The sequence below is a fragment of the Pteropus alecto genome, unplaced genomic scaffold (genome assembly GCF_000325575.1).
Source record: "Pteropus alecto unplaced genomic scaffold, ASM32557v1 scaffold33, whole genome shotgun sequence".
NCBI lineage: Eukaryota > Metazoa > Chordata > Mammalia > Chiroptera > Pteropodidae > Pteropus > Pteropus alecto.
Window position 1 is genome coordinate 3,209,030 of NW_006435762.1, and position 7,185 is coordinate 3,216,214.

Consider the following 7,185-nt stretch of genomic DNA (forward strand, 5'->3'; position numbering starts at 1 on the left):
CTTTTTCTTTCTTCTTTGTTTTTACAGACCAGGTCATCTCATAAGAGCCAAACATGACAGACATCAACAAGCAAGACACCAAGCAAAGCAGACTTCCTAGGATGATTTCTGAATCACCCAAGACATTTTATTAATTTCAACCCCCACTTAGCCAAGACCTCAAGTATAAATAATTATGATAAATATGGAGAAATCAATTGTTATTTTACATTGATTCTTTAAAAAAATTGTAATTATTAAAATAATTTTATGAAAATAAAACCAAAAACAAACCACACACACACACACACAACAACACAAAAAACAAAAACAAAAACAAAAAAACCCCCTGATTTCCAAATCTATCTTCTTCACTGGAACCAGTTATGTTTTTGACAGCACTCAGGATGTCCTACAGTTGTATTGCTCAAGTTCTGAGATGAACCTGCTTCTCTTCCTGTGCTCTCTGGTACCAACACCAGAGCCTGACGTCTGGACCACTTCCTTTGCCAATGATGCTACTTTGGTTGTACAACCAGGGGCCCTTTCTCCTCTCCATTCTCATGGTCTTTTTATCGCCTCAAGTCGCATTTTCTCTTTCTCGGGTGACTCCTCTCTTTCTTCTTTCCAGTTCACCTTATGCTTCATCAATACACAAATCTCACCATATGTTTCCCTGGCTTGACGTCTTTTGATATGCCCCCTTTGCTCATTGGCTGAAGTGTCAATGTCTTAGCTTGGCACACAAGGCTTCATACTATGCTAACTGGACTTTATGAAAAATATTTATATAAGGATCTTTGGTTATGAGTAAGAGAAGCATACTCTGGTTAGAGGAAACAAAAATGAGATTTTTTTTTTTTGATGAGGGGAGAAGGAAAATAGGACCTTTTTTTGGAATAAATCAGAACTCACAGAAGGGCAAACACAAGGACAGTTTTGCAAGGACTCTGTTGCTAGGATGAAGGAACTCCAATCATGTTTAGTCTTTTTATCACTTAGCTTAAGATTCAAATACGAGGAAAGGAGCATGATTGGCCTAGAAGGGTCATGGGCCTGTCCCTGAATCAATCACTGCAGCTAGGGAAATAGGGCGAGGCCTGGGACATGTGCTCTGGGTATATTTCTTTTCCTGGGAGGTGAGAAAGGGAATGGTTTTTCTAAAGAAAGCTAAGGTGCTTTTACCAAGAAAAGGGGACATTGATGCGGAGAGGATGCAAAATAACACATCCTTTACATTAATATCTAAACATTTAATTTGATCATTAAATTTCTTTTACATTGGCTCCCACTGCCACATTGCCCCATGATCTCATCTAGAGAATTTTTTGGAGGGAGTCAATTATCACTAAACAATGAACTCTTTATAGGAGCAATCACCTGGAGAATTATTATAAATTCTAAACTCCTTCTCTAAGGTTATTTATATCTTCAGTAAATCTAAGAAGCTATTATTAATTAAACTATCTCCCTTATTCTGTCTTCTCAGAATGGAGCAGAATTCTAAATAAGTAGGCCTTCAGGGTAGGATGTCAGCTACATTATTCATGGCTGTGTTATGTTTTTAGATCTGGGCTATCTTCGAGCTTATGGATATTTTATTAAGACTTGAAATCTTGCTTATGATATAAAAATTTATAAGCCCTTAAAACTTTAGCCATCTTAAAATGAGTTTTACGAGTATCTGCTAAAACTATTTATTTATTCATTGATTCATTTGTTAATTAGTTAAGCAAACATTTAATGAGCACTTGCTATGTGCCAGCCAGTTACCAGCAGAGGTAACAAAGAAGCACAAAGACAGCCCCAGCCCTCAGATAACTCACTGTCTAATGGTGTGGTCAGGTATGTCATGAATAATGATGTTTTTAGTTTCTTATCATTGTCATCTTTAACCTACTTTGGAAAGTTACACCCTGACTGAGGGGGAAAATAAAATACCAACAGAAGCACATTATTGCACAGATTCGAGATAAGAGTTTACAGAATATTTGATGTATAAAGACATATTGACTGTCTTCTCCTAATCTTGCATCTTTTTTATGAGTGTTGAAAGTCAGCCAATCTCTAAGCTCCCTAAAGTCTATTGATTTAATTATGAGCAAAACAGTGAATAATTGGCAGAGAAGTGCTTTCTCCAGGCTTCTCCACAATGTCCTGCTAAGACTTTCTGCAGAAGAGTGTATTGTTTTTTACTTACGGCTGGAATTTACTTGAATGTGTCAATCTTTTGCTTGTCTGAATGATTTAAAAACTTCCTCTCCAGGTGTCAGAGGTTAGTTTTGATCGTGATATGTACAAAAGGAACATAGCTGAATCGGCTGGCATTGACATGTACATAAAAAGCATGACCACATATAGTTAGCAGAGTAAAGTGGAGGCTTGAAACAATGACACCCATGCTGGGGACTGTAGATAGTCTGAGTGTGCTGAACTGTTCCAAAGAAAAATATGAAAAATAATAGTTCTTTTCATAGTTGATTAAAAAACAAGCAAACAATAAAAACAAAAATCTAGGCTTTATTGAGTTACTAATGTAGGTATCACGTGAGTCATTTCATGAAATCCATTTCACAAACTGTAACAGTTTGGCAATCCATAGTCCTAACCTAGTATGGTGGTTCTGCCTCACAAAGCCCTGAGGGCTTCTTCTTCTAACTCTCTGCTTCACCATCCATAGGAGGTGGCTCTTGAACTCAAGGTCTAAAATGGTAGCATCTACATTGCAGGTGGAGAAAGGATCAAAGGCCCATCTCCACTATCTCTTGGGATGGATTCCTAAAACTGCCAAGGAATCTGCTTGCAGTAAGTCACAAGGCCACACCTAGTTGCAAGAGATGCTGAGAAATTTAGTCTTTATCAGGGCTGGCTGCATAACTTGTGGTACCAGTGCAGTATAAAAATGTGGTGCTCCTTTTACAAGAAGAAGGAAAGAATTGTTAAAAATGCTAAATCATAAAGCTTTTTCTTTTTTCCTAGGTCTCTCTTTTAACTTGTCATGTTAGTTTGTTTTTCCTGTCTGTTTGTTTGTTTGTTTTCACTATTTAATGTTCTTTTTTTAAATTATTACTTATTATTATTTATGCCTACTGCGCCTGCTCTTCCTAGGTGGTCTCCCATCCAAGTACTAACCAGGCCCGACTCTACGGTTATGAGTAAGAGAAGCATACTCTGGTTAGAGGAAACAAAAATGAGATTTTTTTTTTTTGATGAGGGGAGAAGGAAAATAGGACCTTTTTTTGGAATAAATCAGAACTCACAGAAGGGCAAACACAAGGACAGTTTTGCAAGGACTCTGTTGCTAGGATGAAGGAACTCCAATCATGTTTAGTCTTTTTATCACTTAGCTTAAGATTCAAATACCAGGAAAGGAGCATGATTGGCCTAGAAGGGTCATGGGCCTGTCCCTGAATCAATCACTGCAGCTAGGGAAATAGGGCGAGGCCTGGGACATGTGCTCTGGGTATATTTCTTTTCCTGGGAGGTGAGAAAGGGAATGGTTTTTCTAAAGAAAGTTAAGGTGCTTTAACCAAGAAAAGGGGACATTGATGCGGAGAGGATGCAAAATAACACATCCTTTACATTAATATCTAAACATTTAATTTGATCATTAAATTTCTTTTACATTGGCTCCCACTGCCACATTGCCCCATGATCTCATCTAGAGAATTTTTTGGAGGGAGTCAATTATCACTAAACAATGAACTCTTTATAGGAGCAATCACCTGGAGAATTATTATAAATTCTAAACTCCTTCTCTAAGGTTATTTATATCTTCAGTAAATCTAAGAAGCTATTATTAATTAAACTATCTCCCTTATTCTGTCTTCTCAGAATGGAGCAGAATTCTAAATAAGTAGGCCTTCAGGGTAGGATGTCAGCTACATTATTCATGGCTGTGTTATGTTTTTAGATCTGGGCTATCTTCGAGCTTATGGATATTTTATTAAGACTTGAAATCTTGCTTATGATATAAAAATTTATAAGCCCTTAAAACTTTAGCCATCTTAAAATGAGTTTTACGAGTATCTGCTAAAACTATTTATTTATTCATTGATTCATTTGTTAATTAGTTAAGCAAACATTTAATGAGCACTTGCTATGTGCCAGCCAGTTACCAGCAGAGGTAACAAAGAAGCACAAAGACAGCCCCAGCCCTCAGATAACTCACTGTCTAATGGTGTGGTCAGGTATGTCATGAATAATGATGTTTTTAGTTTCTTATCATTGTCATCTTTAACCTACTTTGGAAAGTTACACCCTGACTGAGGGGGAAAATAAAATACCAACAGAAGCACATTATTGCACAGATTCGAGATAAGAGTTTACAGAATATTTGATGTATAAAGACATATTGACTGTCTTCTCCTAATCTTGCATCTTTTTTATGAGTGTTGAAAGTCAGCCAATCTCTAAGCTCCCTAAAGTCTATTGATTTAATTATGAGCAAAACAGTGAATAATTGGCAGAGAAGTGCTTTCTCCAGGCTTCTCCACAATGTCCTGCTAAGACTTTCTGCAGAAGAGTGTATTGTTTTTTACTTACGGCTGGAATTTACTTGAATGTGTCAATCTTTTGCTTGTCTGAATGATTTAAAAACTTCCTCTCCAGGTGTCAGAGGTTAGTTTTGATCGTGATATGTACAAAAGGAACATAGCTGAATCGGCTGGCATTGACATGTACATAAAAAGCATGACCACATATAGTTAGCAGAGTAAAGTGGAGGCTTGAAACAATGACACCCATGCTGGGGACTGTAGATAGTCTGAGTGTGCTGAACTGTTCCAAAGAAAAATATGAAAAATAATAGTTCTTTTCATAGTTGATTAAAAAACAAGCAAACAATAAAAACAAAAATCTAGGCTTTATTGAGTTACTAATGTAGGTATCACGTGAGTCATTTCATGAAATCCATTTCACAAACTGTAACAGTTTGGCAATCCATAGTCCTAACCTAGTATGGTGGTTCTGCCTCACAAAGCCCTGAGGGCTTCTTCTTCTAACTCTCTGCTTCACCATCCATAGGAGGTGGCTCTTGAACTCAAGGTCTAAAATGGTAGCATCTACATTGCAGGTGGAGAAAGGATCAAAGGCCCATCTCCACTATCTCTTGGGATGGATTCCTAAAACTGCCAAGGAATCTGCTTGCAGTAAGTCACAAGGCCACACCTAGTTGCAAGAGATGCTGAGAAATTTAGTCTTTATCAGGGCTGGCTGCATAACTTGTGGTACCAGTGCAGTATAAAAATGTGGTGCTCCTTTTACAAGAAGAAGGAAAGAATTGTTAAAAATGCTAAATCATAAAGCTTTTTCTTTTTTCCTAGGTCTCTCTTTTAACTTGTCATGTTAGTTTGTTTTTCCTGTCTGTTTGTTTGTTTGTTTTCACTATTTAATGTTCTTTTTTTAAATTATTACTTATTATTATTTATGCCTACTGCGCCTGCTCTTCCTAGGTGGTCTCCCATCCAAGTACTAACCAGGCCCGACTCTACTTAGCTTCCGAGATCAGACACTGGGCTTGTTCAGGGTGGCATGGCTGTAGACCATGGACTGTAGCTCCACAGAGGGGCGAACCCAGGACCTCACTATTTAATGTTCTTTTTTTTAACTATTACTTATTATTATTTATGCCTACAGCGCCTGCTCTTCCTAGGTGGTCTCCCATCCAAGTACTAACCAGGCCCGACTCTACTTAGCTTCCGAGATCAGACACTGGGCTTGTTCAGGGTGGCATGGCTGTAGACCATGGACTGTAGCTCCACAGAGGGGCGAACCCAGGACCTTCTGTGTATAGAGCAGACGTGCTAACTGCTACGCTATGGAACCACGTCCTTCATGTTGTTCTAATAAAGAAAAATTAAAATTTTAAATTACCAGCATTGATTTTACTATTCTTCGTTATATTGTGCAATGTCTGTTCTAAATGCAAATATGAGAGTATTTCGCTTTTATGCAGAGACAACCAAAACTCCACGATTTGTGTTTGGTAGCTTCTACATGTATTAGCATTTAATTCTTATTAGAACAGTGGGAACGTTGCACAAAAATAAATCAAGTTTTAAAAATAAATTACTTCTTGATATGTACATATTCTGCCAACACTTTTTACCTTCAGCTTATGGAGGAGTAAGGAAGAACTAAAATGAAAAGGAACTGTAAGTTTCCCTATCTTTCCTTTTCCTTCTATGTTATCATTTTCAAACATTTTATCATTTTAAAGTGATTGGTTAATATGGGGAATTAACACAAGGATATGGTAGGGTTCCTCCATCATTTGCGTGTCTTAGAATTACGTTGCCTTTTTGTATTTAAAGCAAGTTGTGGTTTGAATGGTTAAGTGCGGCCTTGGGGACTGTCAGTGCACCTGCTTACTCAGTGTCTTAATCTGTTTGGGCTTTTATAACAAAGCACCACAGACTACGCGTCTTATAAACAACAAAAATTTATTTTTCACCATTCTAGAGGTTGGAATTCTAAGATCAAGTTGCAGCGTGGTGGCGTTCTGGTGAAGGCCTTCTCGGTTTATAGTTGGCCCTCTTTAACTCTCTCCTCACGTGGTGGAATGGGTACTGGCGCTCTGTGGAGCCTCCTTTATAAAAGCGTTAATTTCCTTCATGGGGACTCCGCCCTCATGACCTAAGTACTGCCCAAATGTCCCACCTCCTAACACCATCTCTTGTGGGGATTAAGATTTTAGCATACAAATTTTGGGGGCACAGAAACATTCAGACTATGACACTCAGTCATAGACATAACGCACACTTACCTCTCAACTTGCTTTGAATCTTGCTGAACTCCCACACATCATGGGTTCACTAGAATTTGTGTTCACAGGGCAATGTGAATGCTACATGCAAATAAGGTGCTTAGAAATGGTGAGCATGTGTAGTGTACGTATTTTCTCTGCTCACACACATGCTCCTTTGTCCCATTAGACTTCACTTACAAAACACAAGTTTAGTGATAAAATTATGAAAAATTTCAAGATGGCAACAATATAGAATTAAAACAAATGTGGAGTCCTTCTGTGTGAAGAGCCTGTGAGATTACACAGGTTGTATGTCCATGAAGCTGGCCCTGGACTTTATTCTAGTTGGCTATGTGCCTAGCTAACATTTTGATTAAGTTCGTAAGAAGAAGAGAATGGATTTCCAGGGAAACTTATAACCTATGTCATACTTTCTAACAGTTCTATGAGGAATGCAT

General features: G+C 37.9%; 1 pseudogene; it reads left to right on the forward strand.

Moving 5' to 3' along the window:
• The window catches only part of LOC102894477, a 7,210-nt pseudogene extending 591 nt beyond the window's left edge, over positions 1 to 6,619 (forward strand).
• Positions 6,620 to 7,185: the final 566 nt, after the last annotated feature.